Source organism: Pogonomyrmex barbatus, unplaced genomic scaffold, assembly GCF_055798465.1.
Source record: "Pogonomyrmex barbatus isolate J1 unplaced genomic scaffold, ASM5579846v1 scaffold5, whole genome shotgun sequence".
Taxonomy (NCBI): domain Eukaryota; kingdom Metazoa; phylum Arthropoda; class Insecta; order Hymenoptera; family Formicidae; genus Pogonomyrmex; species Pogonomyrmex barbatus.
The window spans coordinates 9,479,461-9,498,535 of NW_028297149.1; the positions used below are offsets into that span (position 1 = coordinate 9,479,461).

Here is a 19,075-nt window from a genome sequence, read left to right on the forward strand (position 1 = left end):
GATGTCATTTTTCAACACTCCTTTCACACTAAAGTTACAACAGATGGGCTTTAACAATTAAAGAAATTTTTATATTGTAACTGAACATCGTATTTCCCTCTTAAATGCCTGACTAAATCATCCCTAATGTCGAAAAGCACTTAAATTATAACTCATTATTAAATGATGACGTTTCTATATGCACATTCTACTTTTATTAAATGTTTAATCTCGGATATGACTTAATCATTGTATCGCCGAAACGTTTCATTTGACTATAGAATTATTATCGAACGTCTCAGTTATCTCGTGTTAGCACAGCACAATGAATCCGAGATTAGTCGAGAAATACTGGCTCCGCCTCGAAGTCGAGACTCATATCCAAGTCTGATGTTGGATCCAGCGGAAGATGAGAGAAAGAGAGAGGCGCGAAAGAGGTGGGGGGGAAGCGAAGACAGCTCGTTTCGTCAGTCCCTCGTACAGTCAGAACAAACTTTAATCCGTTGATCTCAAGATTAACGAATATATCATGAGTGAATGCTCGACGAATTTATGACGAGCAAAAAATGATAAACAGGAAATGTACAACGAAATTTTAACAAAAGCCGTTCTTATTACGTGAAGATATATTCATTACTAAATTAGCAATTTAATTATAAATGCCACGACGATTGTAATATATCTCGGAATTAAATTAGAAAAATTTTAATCTTATATTGCAAACAAAGTGAAGAGAGAAAAGACACTCGACAGATTGAGCAACGAGCTAACTCAGTTTCTCATCTCGTAATATCGAAAGAAATTGTCACGGGAAAGAGTTACTTTGCTTATTAATTTTATAGTAGACGTGTCACTTGTATATTGTATGATATAATTGTATTCGGTGCGATGACGAAATGTTCGAATTGCTGATTGATATCGGCTCTTCTGCGCTCTCGTGTGGACGGCACGAACTCACTTTAATCCGTTGATCTCGAGATTAACGGATACCCCGAGGGTCGTCGGTAAATTCCTCTATCAGGGGCGAGAAGGAGCGAGGAATGCAATACCGCAAAGACTGCAATGTCGGTTGGCGGGCTAAAGTCATCGCGCTAAAGCGGTGAAACGTCGATGAATAATATCGATCGAGGGCACGGCTCGATTGATGGCTTCATTTACAGAAAAATGCGATTTACCATCGAATAACCAAGCTAAATTTTGCATATAGACATAGCGAATTAATTGGCTCTCTCTCGTCTTTGACCTCGAACCATCAAATGTCGATCGTTATCTTCGGTCTATAATTTCAGATATTTTAGATAATATAACTGTAATTTTAATCAAAATTTGATTCTCTCAAAAATCTCAGAAGCGGGACATTATGCAGGCTTTCTGCACTCAGAGGTCAACTACGTGAAAGGAACGTAATTATCACTTGTCAGATATACCGGAGGCATTTCACTTTGAAAAATTGCGCATGAAATATAAAGTTTATAAAATGTCGATTGAACATGCATATTGCGCAAAAAAATTGCAATCTAATTTTACACGACAAGAAACTTCACCGACAAGAGGAAAATCGCTTTTCTCAACGTAGAACATAAATAAAACGTTCGAGAGAGAGAGCGAGAGAGAGAGAGAGAGAGAAAGAGAGAGAGAGAGAGAGAGAGAGAGAGAAAGGAAGGAGAAATGCCACAAAGTCGTGGATTTATGATTTCGAAGGGGAGACAGACGGCTTAGACAGTGACGGCGTATATTATACATTCGCTATAGCATCATCCCTTCTCATGTTGCAGGATGATTTTCACAGAATCAATTCAAATAAAACCACACCCTGTGTTGAAATATGTGTGAATGCGACGACCATACCCTGTCCAGGGTTACCTCGAAAGAGGCGCGAAGAACAGATAATAAGGGATGGTTGCCTCAAAAAAAGCCTGGCTTTTAAGCAAAGAATGTAGGACAGGACATTTTCGAGATCATTGGTTGGATTTTCCCATAAACGTAACGTGTGGATCGGCGATGATTTGTCAGTCGGACTTGCGCTTTGGCGGGTTCCATTAGTGGCCAGTGATAAATAGATAAACATATCAAGGGTCAGTTGTCCTACCTCACGGTAAATTTACCTGGCAGTTAAGTCCATTATAGCAAACCAATTACGGTATATATTTCCATAGGAAACACGCACCACGATTGACTTTACTACACAGGTCCAGTTAACCAGATGGATTTACATAGAGACGAATAGAGAGCGACTTCCGTCACTACAGATTCGTCCCATATGCGAAAGTAATGCCGTCATTTTTCTTCATGATTATTATATTGCAAATTTAGCGGCGTTTGAAAAATCAAATTTAGCGACGAAAAGTCTTACTATAATACTTTCGTCTTTCGTTATTCATTTAAGAGCTTCATATTTAATATTTGGAAAATGTCGAAAGCATTTCCGTGAATATCACAGCATCGCTTAAAACTTTAACGATCTCACGAATGACAGCGAAGAGAGAAGGTACGCGGCAACGTGTCGTTATTGTTCGACGTAAAACGCTTCCATTGAGTTACGGTGGGAACAGGATCGATTATATCACTGTGAATTCGTGAGTAGCCTGTGAATGAACGTAAGAACCTGCTATAATTTATGACTCGATTGATAGCGAAGAAGTACGTTTCGCCTTCACACATCGCCAGCAAGTAGATATATTAATACATACACTGTCATAAAACAAATGTTTCTTTCCATTCGTATCTTAGTTACATTGTTCAAGATAATTTGAAATCAACATCACTATGTGATACAAACGATTTAAAATTGTAAAAACAAAACAGAGACTTAAAAAGTTAACTGTTAGTTAACTATTAATATATTTCATTGGCCGCGCCAATTGAAATGATTAAGGTTCTAATTTACGAATAAATAACTTTTACATTCTAATGCTTTCTAAATGAACTATTAAATAGATTTCTCTTTAATAAATTTAGAAATACCTATAAATACGAGTATATTTTTTTCTAACAGAATGAAGAGACGCCCCGATCAAATTGGCGAGCGATGGAACAAGTTTCGTAGCAAAGTAACGAAAAGATCTATCTCCGCGAAAATGCTGGATACAACAAACTTTTGCCGGTTGAACGTCGGAATTCTGTCTCCGCAAATTGCATCCCATTCGGGATTATTTGAAATTCGTGGAAACTTCTACTCCCGGTGTAGTTTCCACGCCGGTGTCGCGCGGGAGTTCAATCAAATCGAACCTCTCACACTGATCTACTTCACAACTCTTTCTTATTTTCTCGCAGCGTCCTGCTCCGGCATTAGGCCACACGACTCTCTTCCCGCTCTCTTTTTCCTCCTTCATTTTTATCTTTCTTACCATGGCTCGCGACCTTTCGTTAGCAACGCTTGACACGCCCTAACTCAACCCCGATTGCTTATTATATGTCTCGCTTCTTCCTTCCCCGTCCGTTTCCGTTTCTTTGACTTCGGAGTGAAGCGAGCCGACGAAAAGGACTCGCGCGCGTATAATAATCACGCGCGAATGAGAGAGGATGATTCGGCCCCGACCGTCTGAATTCTGTGAAATTACTGAAAATCGAGGTCTGTTCACCCCCGGTGAATGGGTGCAATCGCGGAAAAATGTCTAGTCACGTTTACGCGCGCACCCGTAACGAAGCGGAAGGTAGGGAGGGCTGGTCTTCTCTTACATACGTAGGAAAGTGCCGTGCCTAGGTTGCAGGGGAAGAGATCAAATTACCTGACGAAAAGCTCTTGCCGTCGCAACTAGCAGTAACATGATTGCCCTTGGATGCTGCGAGCCAGCAGTCGCTTCGAGATCGTTTGTAATCAGAGAATCGAAGCCGATGTAATTGCGAGAGGTCCGATTGAGCGAGTGGGCATAAAGTAGCAGGATAAATCAGGAACAAGCGTTTTAGCGTGAACCAGCGTGGATATTGAATTTCTGTGTTTCCTCATTTCCCCCTCCCCCCCTCGTGAATTAACGGAATCTCCGACAGATGGTACGGATCGCGAGACGCGATCTGCGCGCATTGTTGTTGTAGGCAAGCGCGAGTGCATGCATTCCTCTCGCGTGCTGTTCATTAACTTTGAATATCATATCTGTCCAGCGTTTCCGCATTACCCTTTTATAATTGAAAGCCAAAGAACAGCATTTCTTGCTTATGCGAATATTATGAAGATATTATTTAGGCGAGACATTTAGTATAGATATGTTTAGTAGTAAACTTAGAAGTGATTTTTTTTTTTTTTTTTATAAAAATGCGAGTAACTTTATCATATTCTTATTGATAAAGCTTATTGATAAAAATAAATTTCGCTAAACTTTTTAATTATACCACAAATCTCAACTAGATGTGAGAATAATGATACACCACACCTGTGCATTATTGAGAATTAAACTTTCGCAAGATTGCAACAGCGATAGTTGACTGTGATCTCAAAGCCGGCTTAATTGCCGGAGTAGCTAATTGAATCGTTAACGTAATCAAACAATTAACGTACGATCTTTTTCAGGTGCCACCGGCGAAAAGCCGTAAAAGCACATGAACATGGGAAATTCTCCACGGGTTTCAAAATGTATGCATATTCACGAAACATTGCGCGATAACGTTGCGCGCCACGCATTAGCGAGGATCGTTAATTCCATATTTACTAATTACAGTCAGTAGATCGGCGCAGCGACAATTTATATCACCTACAATTAACCGTGAATTATTCGGCCGCGGGTATAATCGGCTTTAGGCTGCGCTAAAATCGACTATTACCGCAGAATGTTGCATGTCAGCGAAGTGACTAATTGCTCACGCAGGGAAGCGGAAGGAGCTTAAATTCGACCATTCAAATTCGATCGGCGCACAATTGACGATATGTACGTTTCAGTGAATCGTTAAAATTTTTCGATATTATTATTATATATCACATTGTGCGAAAGTAGCATTTTCAGAGGTACCAATTCTCTTTTTTAAAATATTAATTAAAATTGCGCTATCGCGCCCTTTTTATCATTCGAGAAATTAAATTCGAAACCAGTCGGAATATTATTCCGCGTGAGAGCTCGTAAAAATACCTCGCCTCGTGTATGACATACTCCGTGAACGACTCGTCGACTATACGCTGCTCGAGATTCCTGTCAAGAGACGACGTTCGAGCACCGATCGGTCGTTCGCGCGCCGTTTAATGCAGGTGCACTGGGACCTGTCCGCATTCGCGGTGACGAATTGCGCCGCTAAAGCTGACTATACCTGCACGATTCCACGCCATTTGCAGGCAGTAAGGGCACTATTGCAGCAGTCAGCGGCAATGCACGGACCCGGCACGAAGTTAGGCTAACAGACCGTACGAGATGTAGAACCGGCTGCCGAAGTGACCGCGCGAGCGAGCAGGAAGGGAAATAACGGAAGGGGGATGAGAAGGACGGACGGGAGAGAAAGAGAGAGAGAGAGAGGGAGAGAGAGAGAGAGAGAGAGAGAGAGAGAGAGATGCGCGAGAGCGAGAGCGGAGGAAAGAGGATGGATAGGCAAAGACTCGGAAGATTTCTGTTATTTGACGTAATGATCCTTACGGAATGCGGCGAGCGCTGCCACAAGGGGATATTTCTCTTCGCCAGGATTCTACCTGGCCTCCTCCAACATGGATTCTCCGTTTCCTCTGGACGTTATTTGGTTTCTTCATTAATCTACAAAAGGCAGAACGGAGGGAGCTTGCCTTTCAGGTCATTTTTTTCCCCGACTAATTGCGATTTAAATCGCCGAATGACGGATCGAACGATATATGGAGCTTGGAATAATAAAGTCTCAACTGACCAGATTAAGAAACTTTTATTCGCGGCGGCTTTAGAGGAGCACTATTTTGAAAATGAATGCCGATGCTCTAAGAATATTACTGTCCGATAGAACCGCAAAGAAGTTACAGAGAAAAGTGGTAGCGAATGCAAAAATTATGACACTTTAGAAGTGCGAAGTTATTTTTCTCGAGACTCGAGAACGTTGGAACTTAGTGGCCATTCTGCGCCCGCGATACGTTTCCGCGATAGCGTTTCACGGCGAAAACTTCTGGCTTCCATATAGACTGTTTCGTAATCCCGAAGTCACGGTAAAGTACAGGGTGCTTGAGAAATTCCGAGCGAATGGAAATTAGCGCTCGGCGAAGAACAGCGAGGCATAAAATGAGACGGCATCTGAAACACAATTCCCTCCGCGGGATAAAGGTAATCGGTTCGTAGATCTCATTACGTAAAACGTATTATGATGTTAACAAATTTACGGGGACCTTTTCGCGAACGTTTCGCGAAGTGATTCGAGAGATTTCTGAATGAGATGCGGCGTCCGCGAATTTTCTACGAGAGATAAAAGCACGCACCGCACCGTCGCTACGTACACTCTCCAATGCCACTCGATAAAAATACTTCACGTAACCAAATTACCCACCATCCAACCTACCGTCGTTTCCCGATAAACGTGAAGGAACCCCAGCCTCGGAAATCTACCGCGGGCAAAAGGAGAAAAAGCGAGAGAAAATGAAGGCGAGAGAGCGAAGGAGGGAGATGACGCGATACGATTCTTCTCAATCGAGAAAAGTGCCTTTCGCGAGGATTTACAAAGAGCTGGGATAGCTTTTTACGTTCGAGAAAAGGCGGATAATATCGGCATTCTCGAACAGTCGAAATAATAACGAATAATTCTCTCTCGCGTTCGATAACGAAAGAACCGGAGGGAAGCGATGTTCATTGAAGCGAGGAAGAATTCTATGGGAAGCGATTACTTCCGCGGGTCCGTACGTAACTATACGGATAATATCCGTTACGCGTGAAACGTGAACAGAGCGAAAGTGTCCGTGGAAATTCCAAGTTTATCACTTAGGGGTTGGTAAGAATTCACGGAGTGTGATTAATTCGTCAAAGTAATTTCGCCCGTGATAGATGTGCCCGAGCGATAACCGCGCGGCAGACCGACAATGCCGGGTGTCGGCGCGCTCCGGAAAGATCCTCTGGGAATCATCTTTGCGGCACAAAGCGCCATTATCGTATATGTGTTCATGCGCGGCGGTGAAATTTCCTGGATCGCAACGCGCGATGCAACATCGCGAGGAAACATCGCGCGCGTGACGGCCTTGAGCGCGCCAAGCGACGGAGATGTCATCTCCCGTGTCGACGCTCGGATGAGTTTAACTGCGTTCCGCGATCGTGCGAAGAAATTCCACCGAATCGAAATGCACGGAAGTGCATGCTCGCTCATTTATATTCACGGCTTTACAAATTGTTACAGTCTCTCCTGACACGAGCTCTCATCTTTATAAAATTAGAAATCTTTTAGGCGAGGAAAAAAATCCTCTAGAAATCTACTCGTCGAAATAAGTCGGAGAAATCTGTCAGGAGATAAACTCTGTAAAACTCTATAAAATATAAATCCTGAAAAGGACCAAAGCTCTCTTGAAGAAAAAGTTGTAACTTGTATAAAGCTTTTAAAAAATAAAAATAAAAATCGGAATTTTCGTGTTCAAAGAATTTTGCAACCGATCTATCTTCTTACGGGCAACGTATGTTCTGACACATGCTTGCTTATTCCGTCGGACAAAGATATCCTTCTACAATAAAATAGGATTAGATCAGAATCCGGAAAGGATTCCTCCATTATCTCCCGTTATTGCCAGCCATGCGTGGCTCGGCTCGGCGCACCGCGCTACTGGGTGTCAGGAAAGTTTCGTCGAGAGCGAACGGTGAGGCTTCACAAAGCAGGCAAGTAAGATACGAGAAGGTTAAGACCCGTCGTGCTTCACGAACCTGGCCCAATCACGCAAAGTGCCCTGCTTCCGTATTCCCCCACCGTTCGATGCACCACTGTACGTACGTCTTGGCTTATGAGAGAACATTGCATGTACCCACATACACACCTATACGCAGGCATACGCTAGTGCAGACATCATCATTCGCATATACGCAAACATTTGCAAACACACACACACACACACACACACACACACAAAATGAGTGCGATATAAACGGACAGACAGGCTGGATAGGTATCTCAGTGCAAGCCTCCATTATCGAACGAAATGGAGCTTTCGAAGCGAGCGAGTAAGCGAGAGAAGGTGACGGCGGAGACTGAAAACCATTCTCTGTACCGGCACACCGACTCTTCGGCGACGAATCAATGCGCGACCACTCCTCGTAACCCGCCAAAAATCCTATCTTCCTCATCCCGCGCCGCTCATCTCTCTCCAACACTTTCTGCTGTTCCTCGAAGGTACTCCGGGGCCACGCGAAGACCGAGCTACGTGCACGATGTGAAAAAGAGCTCGAAGAACCGCGCGATTTACGTACCAACGAATTTCCATTCTGATTTCGTGAATCCAATTTACATCGTGAATCGCCCCAGTAGAAACAACCGGCGAGACAACAGAGCGCCGAGCGCCGAGATATCGACCCTCTGCCGAGCCGATCCCGCGGTCGATCTACCGGAAGAAGAGACGGAAGAAGAACGATCGTGAGTTACGCGAGGTGATTCCGCGGACGTGGCGTTAACTTCAATCAAAACTTATCCTTCCCACTTGCGTGCGATTCGAAACCGGTTATCGCGTGATTTGCAGATTCTACCGATGGGATTGGGCGTCCTTACGACGACGGTTATTTTAACGGTAAAATATAAGACTGAAGATTAACGAAGGGTTGAGTGAATAATCATCAGAGTTTATAATTTAGATAGACAATCAGAGTTTATAATTTCATGATTCTAATTATTATCAATTAAATCGAGATAAGTTTCAAATAATAGAATAATAAATATTATTCGAGAAAACAGGATCTTAAGTGTTTAATAATTTGTTTCGAATTTATATTTTATAAATTCAGAATAATTGCTTATATTGCGAATTATTGTCTATTTATTATTAATGAACTTCCAACATAGCTCAAAGTTATATTAATAAATCAAATTGAAAGTCAATTATATTCCTTTTTCCATTCCAGTTATTCTGAATTATAAAATATTAATTCAATGAAAGAAAAAAATTATTAAGCAGCTAAGCTTCTCTCAAGTAATGCCACTTGTTATTCTATTATTATTATCTAATTATTATATCATACGAAGTCTAGACATCTGACTAGATTACATTATCATTCGAAGAAAAAACGAATGCTATTGAATAAATTGCTGAATAAAAAAAAGAAGAACTCAGATAGCAAATTAATTTATTATCTAACCGACTATTAGAATCATGTGTAAACCAGCCAATAGATCATAGAATTTCGCTCGAAATCGTCTATCAACATAAAAAAATTATTCGTATCGCCAATTTATTTCTCTAGAGGATCAAGTCAATTTGAATCGCAGTGCATGCGCGAAACATAGGTATATGATACGGCGAAACTTGCGAATTTACAACATTGATATGGCAATTCTTTCCGCGGCGCCAACCGCAGTAGCGCATTTTACTAGCAGAGCAGTCTAAAACGATGCACTCATATATCCGAATACTTTCCGCAACATACTTTTCCCTCGCAACGACTAAATCTGTCCAAGCTGTGACAAGCTGATCTTTTCAGTTTTCCCAACCCCTAACAAATCTCTACCCCCGACGTCAGAAAAGTGCATGCTGAAACTGAAATCTGAATTTTCTGTTGTTCTCTTCATAAACTCAAATAGCAAATAAAAAAATTTATATATAAAATGAAACCGTAAAATAAATCTTTAGAAGCAAAAAAATTGCTACTATGTGTACGTCATATAAATGGCATTTTTCAAAAATTTCACTAAATCTCATATGAATGCAACACAAAAGATCTATGCATAATGAAAATATTAATCGCAATTTCAACAAAATTTTATGTAAGCTTATGGGAGTGTAGCTTGCATTCACGCGTAAAGACATTCTCAACTGCGAGCATCAAATAGATGATCTAAAAAAGTGTAAGATAAATTCGCTTTTTCAAACATTATAGCTAAATATAAAAACTGATCTTTTTTTTTTCATGTCACATTTTTATGTCAGCTTTTTTATTCTCCTTTTTATAAAGCGTTTTCATTATCTTTCATAGGAATATCTTTAAATATAATCGTATCCTTTTATATTCTGATTTGTCATTTTTTTCTTCTCGCGTTTTATATATTTTTAAATAAAATAATTCATTTATTAAGGAAGTTTTTGCATTCAGATTTTTTTTCGATTCCATCAATCACTCGGTAATAAAAGGTAGAGACTAACTATTTAGAAATATTCGGGGATAATCATACATCTGAAAGTGGTTTATAGCGGTGACAAACCGCATTCGGCGAAAATCGGTATGAAATGACTCAGAGAGGACCGTGTCGCGACGCGTATAAACTCGGCAATGTACCGATCGCGAGCAGACGGTGCCGCCAAGAATCCGAAATCAAGTGGAATGTACGATCGAAGCCTATACGTGACTGTAATGTGCAAGATCGAATCGAATCCTGTTGTTATCCGCTGTACAATCGAAGCATATGGAAAGTGCCGCGGGAACCCAGCGAAATTCGCTAAAACGAGCCGCATATTTTCGGTAAATAATCGATCTCATGCGCGATATCACAAAAGGGAGGGATATTATAAAAGAAGGAGAAAAAAGAGAAATGTCCGTGATTGATACGATCATGTTTATACATTTATATAATTCTGATCGATTTAGGAACATTTGAATTTTTTTTACCACTAGCCACTAACATTGTATCAATGCATCGTAGAAAATAGAAATTTAATAATTTTAATAAATAAATTATGAATTTTTTTCCTTTTTATATGAGACTAATATAGAAATATGCAAAGTTAACGTGGAATAGCGAAGGAACGACCTATAAACGGCCGCATGTTATTCTCCGCATGGTCGAACGTATGCAAAGTGCCTGAGCCGAGGCTTCCAAAGGCAAGCCACGAATTTCGGTAGCTGATCTCCGGCGGAATAGCACGAAGAGAGGCGGAGAAGAGAACAGCGCAAGATACATGCACGAATTTCGTACCTGGTGCAGGTATCTTTGCCGCTTCTGCACGTTGCATGTTGTCGAGAAATGATATGTAAATAACCGAGAAACAGAAGATACGGAAACCTCGTTTGCATGTATATTGATAATTCGTATCTACATTCTGGCTTGAATAACTGAATAATTATACCTGCGCGACTAATAATAATAAATGTTCTCGATTTATTTCAAATAGAAGAGATATTTTTGATCAAAGCGGTAATATATAAAGGCTAAAAATTCATATTATTTTTATCAGACACAAATAAAAAGCGACAGAATTAATTATCGTATTAATCTCGCTGATAAAGGAACGGGAAAAGATAAAAAGAACGAAAACAGATCATATAAAACCTGGGCGATGGTCGTATCATTTGCGGAATTCAAAGAAAGTGCTTTCGATAAGATGAAGATGAGGCAAGACCGCTTAGAGGAGGCTTTCAGCCTTTGTTTATTGGTTCGTTGACCGAGACAGACGTTGATTATACCGGAAGTCCCGATATGGGTCCACGGCAGGAGAATCTCTCAGTCGGGCGGATGTCGTAAGATGTTAAATGACGCTGAAAATATCGGAGGCATCTCCTGGCTACTTCAAAGACGGTCATTCGACGAGGAAGTAAATCTTGGTGAGGTGAATACACGGAGAGGAGGAGCCGCGGCGCAGGCTCCTGTTCACCAACGCATCCTGCTTCTATCTTTCTGACGTGGGCGGACGAGCCATCAATAAACATTTCCCATTGATATGCAAATCTCAATGAGAGCATCTTCTCTCGAGAGCCAAGTAACGATCCCTAAAACCAATCCCTTTCCACTCGCCGTCCCTCGGTCGGTCAGTCCGATCCATAACCGACATGCCTGGCTGATATTCACTTGGGTCCGGTTTATGATCCATCATGAATTAGAAATTTATCGGAAAGCACAAATTCAGACGCGATATTAGATGTCGTCTCATATCGATAAATTACGCGTCGTTCTTGAATACTTAGTCAAATGTAATAATAACTACAAATTTCTCTTTCCGTGTAGTGAAATGCGTCAGAAATCTTTTCTGAAACTCACGCTATATTATAAACGTAATGTAATAGCGATATCGTGAAGTTCCTGCCATTCTATTTTCTTATGTGAATGAGATACATCCGTCTGAATAGTACGAAAAATAGTAGCAGAAATAATCACGAGCAATTAATGCGTACGGCGAGATTAAGAATCAAAATAATTTCTATACGTCGATAGGTAGATATGAAGAGACAGAATCCCGAGATAAATAGAGGCGATATAGACGTAAGTTCAGTGTGCAAAGACATTAAGGACAGACACCCGGGGCATTCTATTAAGTCCCATTCCAACTGCTCCAACTGTTCGCCTCTGTGTGTTCTCCGGTAGTCGGCCGGAGCAGAAGCTTTCTTAAACTTAGATTACTATGTACTTCGGCGTGAAGTTCATAAACCTTAGCGCCTGTAATCCGACAACCTTGACAGTAGTCGCGACTGTATTCCGGAATAGGAGACTCTGACGCCGGCAATCGGAGTGACAAAGTTGAAAAGGATCATCTCATCAAGAAGTATTATCAGTCTTGTAATCAACCGGTCGAAGGCAAGTTTCTGTGACTTTTTACAATTTCTTCTCTGGCTGGTGTTGCAACTTCAATCTTCTTCGCGCGAGAACGATGCTGAACTGAGAGAGAGAGAGAGAGAGAGAGAGAGAGAGAGAGAGAGAGAGAGAGAGAGAGCCATGTCGATACAAGATTTTTCATCGAGATAAGGACAATTACGAGCTACCCTGAACAAAATTAGAATCTCGCTACAACCGATATTGTACGTCAATCAGAGTTGATTACATTCCTCGTCGGGCAACGTTTACTCACTCTGGAACGTTGCTGCAAAACGACTTCGATAAAATGGGCGAGCGCGTCGTTTCTCATGCTTCTGTGCAAACATCGGGTCACCGCACGATATCACTGTAGCGTGACATCGCCGCCGGGCATTCCCGGACGAACCGGAAGCCGCTCCCGGAAATACGCGTCAAGGACGCTCTTATCGTGCATCCCGGTGCCGGCATTAAGCATTAAGTCGGGACAGGTGGAAGGCGCGGTGATGTGAGGGGAGCGGAATGCGAATCGCACTGGGAAAACCGAGGCGAGAGGCGCCTTCCTCACCTGTCGCGCCTGGCTTTCTAACGAATATGCACCCTCTGCCAATTTTCGTCCGTTCCCTCGTGCCGTCGTCGAGCTGAGGCAAACGCCGTGAGTAGTCGCGCACAATGAGTTACCCGGAGCTGCACTACGGCCACAAATACGTTGAATATGCATGAGGCCCTACTCTCCCCCATCCTTCCTCCCGGCTCTCTGTTCCCGCTACCAGTACGTACGTACTCGAATTAGATTTCGCGTAGGTTCTTCAAGTCTTACTCGCAGCCACTTCTCGCAGATACTCCAGGGCTCCTCTTGAATCCCTTCTTGCTCACCTTTTTCTTTCTCTTTCTCTCTCTCTCTCTCTCTCTCTCTCTCTCTCTCTCTCTCTCTCTCTCTCTCTCTCTCTCTCTCTCTCTCTCGCCTCTCTGTTTTTACTCTCATACATCCTTTCTTTCTGTCTCTCTTACGGTTCGTCGAGCTTTAACATTGCCTTTCCATACATTCGAACGTATGGACAAATGATCGATCAATTACCGGAAAAATTGAGGTACGTATCATGATTGGATAAAATCAACGATGCAAATAGCGTCGACTATTTCGAAATAATTGTGCATCATCAACCGGAGATACTTGCAAATGCGAGATATCCATAAATAAATACATGGTTAATTTTGAAAAAAGCTCTTTTTTCTTTTTATAATATTTTTTTACCTGAAAACTAAAACTTTTATTTCCTCTCTTATATATACCTATATTTTCTCATATAGTTTTATATTTTTGAAAAATGTAATAAAAGAAAGAGAATCTTTCTGTCCCTTTAAACTGCAAATGTGAAAGAGTCATCGCAGAATTCGCGAACACGATTACTATTCTGAAAACGCACGCGAGAACGCCACGCCGCATAAGATACGATGTAATCTCCGTTTCCTCTTACACAACGGTTATATATTTTATCAAAAAGCGCACTCTCTGAAAGCTCAGTTTTAATGAAAATTTTCAAGTATTTAACAATATTTAAACTGATGGCTTAAATAAACACATTTGACGCGTTCTTAAAAGAATTAAATGCTTTCAAAGAATAGGATATTCATATTTTACAAACTGCACGCATCAAGTTGCGTGAATATGTCATTAAAAAATGTTATCTAAAATCTTTTTTGTAACATTCACTTTGTAAAGTTCACTTCGTGAACTTAAACAGTATTCGCAAATTTATCATAACGTAGCTGCAAACGTAGCTGGTAAATAAATCGTTTAAATAGCAGCGGTTCATATCATTCGGCATTGGTAGATTTACGAATTTGCGGTATACCCATTCAATTATAGTATCGAATCCTATACGATAATCTTCTCAACGATGTCCAGTACAAGTAAAATAATTTTATCAAAACGAGTATGATGCAATATATTTTATTCTGAAAAAAGACTAAACATAAAAGTCAGATAAAAAGAAATTTATCAAAAAATAAAAGAGTATGCAAAAAAAAAAAAACTAAAAATGCGAGAAATAAAATGTACATTTATCGCAAATGTAAAAACAGATAACTGTTATGTCGGGATTCGAAAAGAAGCCAATATGATATGTAACTATATGAATATTCAATGAAATACATTTTGCAGAAAATATTTGTAAAAAGATTTTAGCACGCTCATTCAAAATAAAAGATATAATTCCTCAAATATAAATATATTAACGGCTGATCGCTTTAATTGTATCGTTTTGTCACAATATAGAAAGAAGATTGGCAAAACAGTTTTTATACATATGTAAAATCTGTATAAATTTTTCAGGCTTAAAAATGGCCATTCAGCCGACCCTTTCTTGCCTCTCCGGTATCCTCATCCAGTATCCGTCAGGCTGCTTTTTTCATGTCGGAAAACCCGAAAAAATATTTTTTATACGACCTATCCTTTACACTTTACACGGACGCAAACGAGCCGTTATATAACCGGATTTATATACGTGGCAGAACCGAAATGATATACGGTCGCATGGGCAGGAAAGATTTCCGCCCTCTCGCGTTTGAATCCCTCCTTGCTCTGACATGTGGCAAAAAAATGTCCGACCGGCTGCACCGTTGTTTCATGCGTTACGCCGCGCGTTGTTTTACTCTTTAATGGGATCAACATACGTTGAAAAGTAGGCAACGGGGAAGTTGCGACGTAATAATCCCTTGGCTAAGAAGCACAACGGTGAGCGCCAAGATTTTACGATTTGTTCTAACAGTGAAGTATCGCGCGAAATCTAAAAATTAACTAAACATAAATTACACGACGAACGTAAGAAATCTCCTCGGGAGGGAAGATCGATTAGCGCAAATGGCGAATCGTCGACATACAACATTTAGTTTTAATATTAATTCAATCGATCGCGATAAGTTTAATTTCAAATCTGATAACGTACGAGTCGCGTATTGGAATTCACGATAAAATCCTCGTAGTTTGTTATTTATTCAAAAGTAGAAAGTCCCCGTTTGCTTTTGTATAGCAACGAGGTACGAGCCATTGGGCGAAACAGTAATATAAGTCAGAGATACAAAGGGATTTGCACAGAGTTACCCGATATTTGTAATCCTCCGCGATCTGATTTCGCGAATACTTCGGAAAATCTGAGCCTTTTACCAAAGTCTATTTCCTTCATGGTCTACAGATCGAGCGTCTATTGGCCTCATACATAGCCTACATATCGTAAAGCCCCTACATAAACGTAAATATTTACATAGAAAGAGGGCTCTGGCGAGAGCATATATCTATGCGGCGGCAAGATTTTCGTCTCTATAACGCCACTTCGCGGTTCGCAATCGAGAGAAACGAAACGCTATTTTTATCGGATCATCTCCTTTGTGCATTTGTATCAAAGTAATTTTCACAATTTCCCCGGTTTATTCCTTCGCTTTTAACGATGTACGATTTTCTCGGGGAAAAAAATTATTCCTCTCTTCAGATTGAGCTGCGCTGAATGAAATTAGAGTTCGTTGAACCGTCGAGGAAGAAAGCGTGCAAAGTTCGCGATTCGTGACGTCGCATCGTCTAGGGGGGTGAAATGGCGACGCGTCGTCGTGCTCTCGTTGCTCCTGGAGTTTCGTCGCAAGACGAATTACGCATTCGCGTGTCACGTTAACTGCGCTCGCTCGTGTTTGTTGCGCCGAACGACCGTCGCGACATTAAGCAAAACGAAATCTAAAAAGTAACGAATGAATTTCGCGACGTAAGAAATCTCCTTAGGAAGGAGGATTCGATTAATTCGAAAGATATTCGCGCGGAACGGCGAGAGTTAAGCTTCCTTAAACTCGTTAAACAACCGTGCTCCGTAATAATAAAGTTATAACGGCAAAGTTCAACATTGTGGAAACGGAAAGGCGCAATATTTTGCTAACAATTTTGCGATATAGTTTCGCGATGTATTTTCGTTTTGAAGATACATTATACGGTCGCGATAACAACATCCTGAAACGCATCTCGCGAGAGTTATTGGAATTAGACACCTCCGATATTGATCACGCTTCTTTCTGCCCGTGACGTAAACATTTTTCTATTTCGACGATACCACGGCGAAAAATATCGCGAGCGGACGCGTAAACCGAACGCGCGGGAATTTACGACGGTGATAACACCGAGGTACGACTATCAATCGTCCGTTGCATTCCCGCGACCCTTGACAGTCTCGGCAATTTTTATCCCGCGTCTATCTTCGCGGTCCATCGCGACGTACTTTTCCATGCGCTTTCGTCGCTCGCTCGCTCGCTCGCGCGAGCAGACGCTCCGGCGCGGCGCGCTTCCTTTCAGAATTTCACACCGCGCGTGTTTTTGACCTCAAACGACCAGACTCGGAGATAACCGAGAAGTAAAATCGATCGACCGCAAACGTCACTTCGCGCGGAATATCAATAGAATCCAATTTCTGTGCACGTTTCGCACAGACATACTCCGATACAACGATAAATGTTAATGATCCTTTTAAAAACACGGTTCTCGAGAAGGAAGGATTAAATAACACGTCACATCGCACTCGTTATTTATTTTAAACGCGAAACGCAGCGAGTTCGTACGGCGATATTCCATCCGATTCGAGAATGCACCTATATGAGAAACGCGTGCTCGAAAGCTACTGCTCCAATATTGACAATACTGATATTCTGCGGAGTCTTTGACATGCCGTGTATTCATTTCTCCTCGTTTATCGGCAAGAAAATGAAGCAACTTTATAACATGACTTCTCTTTCGTTTCTTTCCTTTATATTTGATTCAATATTTATATATAATATTTACAGATTGTATCAAGACACGTTCTTAATGCAATATTTTTCTTCATCGCAATATCACATTAAGAATTAACGCAGCGATACAAAGAATATAATGCAGAGTGCAAACTATGAAAATTAGTAATAGAATATGCAGCACAAATTATAAAAAAGTTTGCACATATATTTTAACAAGTCTGATATCGATCGGCGTGCGCACATAGAAATTGTAAATTTCCAACGATAAAAAAAGGCTAAAAAAGAGATGTAATGGAAGGACATGTAAAAGGATTAAAACTTAATTCACGGGGTATGATTAACGCAACAATTATCGCATCAAGTATTATTGCATTCGCTGCTCCATTTTGCTAATCGCGCGCCCTTAAACGAGCGATGCCACCTGGTGCTCTGTAATGAACCTTGAAATCCAAAATCTGTACGTCGGCGAACTATTTCATAAGCGATAAATCAAAACGCCAAAATAAACCGTCGAGGATTTAATTTGCAAACGCGCAAATTGTACTGCCGCAGATCTTTCATTTCATCAATCTTGCATAACCGTCCGTATCCATTAACTTACACGAGAACGGAAAAACAATTCGCGACTACGATCGCACAAATAAGACACGAATAATTAAGTATGTAAGACTCACAGGATGGTGTTCGCTCGATGTTCGCTTCTGGACTCTCGTGCAGGCAGGCCGTTGAAAAATCCTCAAAAATCAACAAAAGGACACTGAAAAAACCGAAAATCCACGGAACACAAAGAGAGCTCGCTCGCACAGAAACGCGAACGCAACCGCACCGTAAAACAACGTTTCACCGACGCGACGTGACGCGAGGCAGCGAACAAGGAAGGAAGGAAAGAAGGAAGGAATGCCGATGATGCGCGTGACAGCCGCGAGGGAGAAGCAAACTCGCTTTAAACACGGCGAGCCGTCTTCTTCTTCTTCTTCTCCCACGCTCACGACGAGGCCGATCAGAGCGGTCGGGAATGACGTCGTGTGGTCGACGACGTTTTATCTCTCGCGTCGCAATTTCGAAAAAACTGGAGAACGATTAAGAGGACAAAGGGAGGGAAAAATGGGAAAGAGAGGAAGAAAGACAGAGATAGCGAGAGAGGAGGAGAGAGAAAGAGAGAGAGAGAGGACGGTGAAGCTTGCACGCGGCCCGCGTACGAGGGAGCTTCGAAGGTACCGACGCGACGGACGAAACACTTTCCCGTACGAGGTTCTGCCGGGTACTGGGGGTAGTGCGAGGTCGCGCTATCGAACGCACCTTCGCGCGCCGGCCAAAGCTGACGCTGACGGCGCGCGCGGCAGCGTCCAATCACCGGCGCCGTTTGCGCCTAGCAGTATCGGCCCCGCGAAAGCGTGCCCGTGCCGATCAAAAAAGTTAGGTACGCTATACGTTAGGTCCGTTAGCTGTTTTTAATTTTCATTGAGGGGGATCGGGCGCAGGATGAGGAGGACAAATATTTTCCCTCCCGCAGTCTCCCAGTATTTTTCTGAGGCAAATTGACAAACATCCAACAATTTCAATCTCTCGAATTAATTCGTTATAAAACACCCCCGCGACGCAAAACGCGGGCAACATTTTTAATTAATTACTATGTTCCCATTTACGCTATCGCGTAAACGCCCAAAGTAAACGAAATGATATACCGCGCGACACGGGCGAAGACCGCTCTGATATAATTACAGAATTACTCAATTTATAAAATCAAATTTATTCCTCTTATTTGTGTCGCGGACAATAAAAATTT

General features: G+C 41.6%; 1 long non-coding RNA gene across 1 annotated transcript in view; it reads right to left on the minus strand.

Moving 5' to 3' along the window:
* The window catches only part of LOC148935435 (uncharacterized), an 88,226-nt gene extending 69,535 nt beyond the window's left edge, over nucleotides 1–18,691 (minus strand). Inside the window, exon 1 of the long non-coding RNA XR_016140481.1 lies at nucleotides 17,964–18,691. This is a non-coding gene — a long non-coding RNA (uncharacterized LOC148935435). The remainder of the gene's footprint in view (nucleotides 1–17,963) is intronic.
* Between the last annotated feature and the right edge of the window lie 384 nt (nucleotides 18,692–19,075).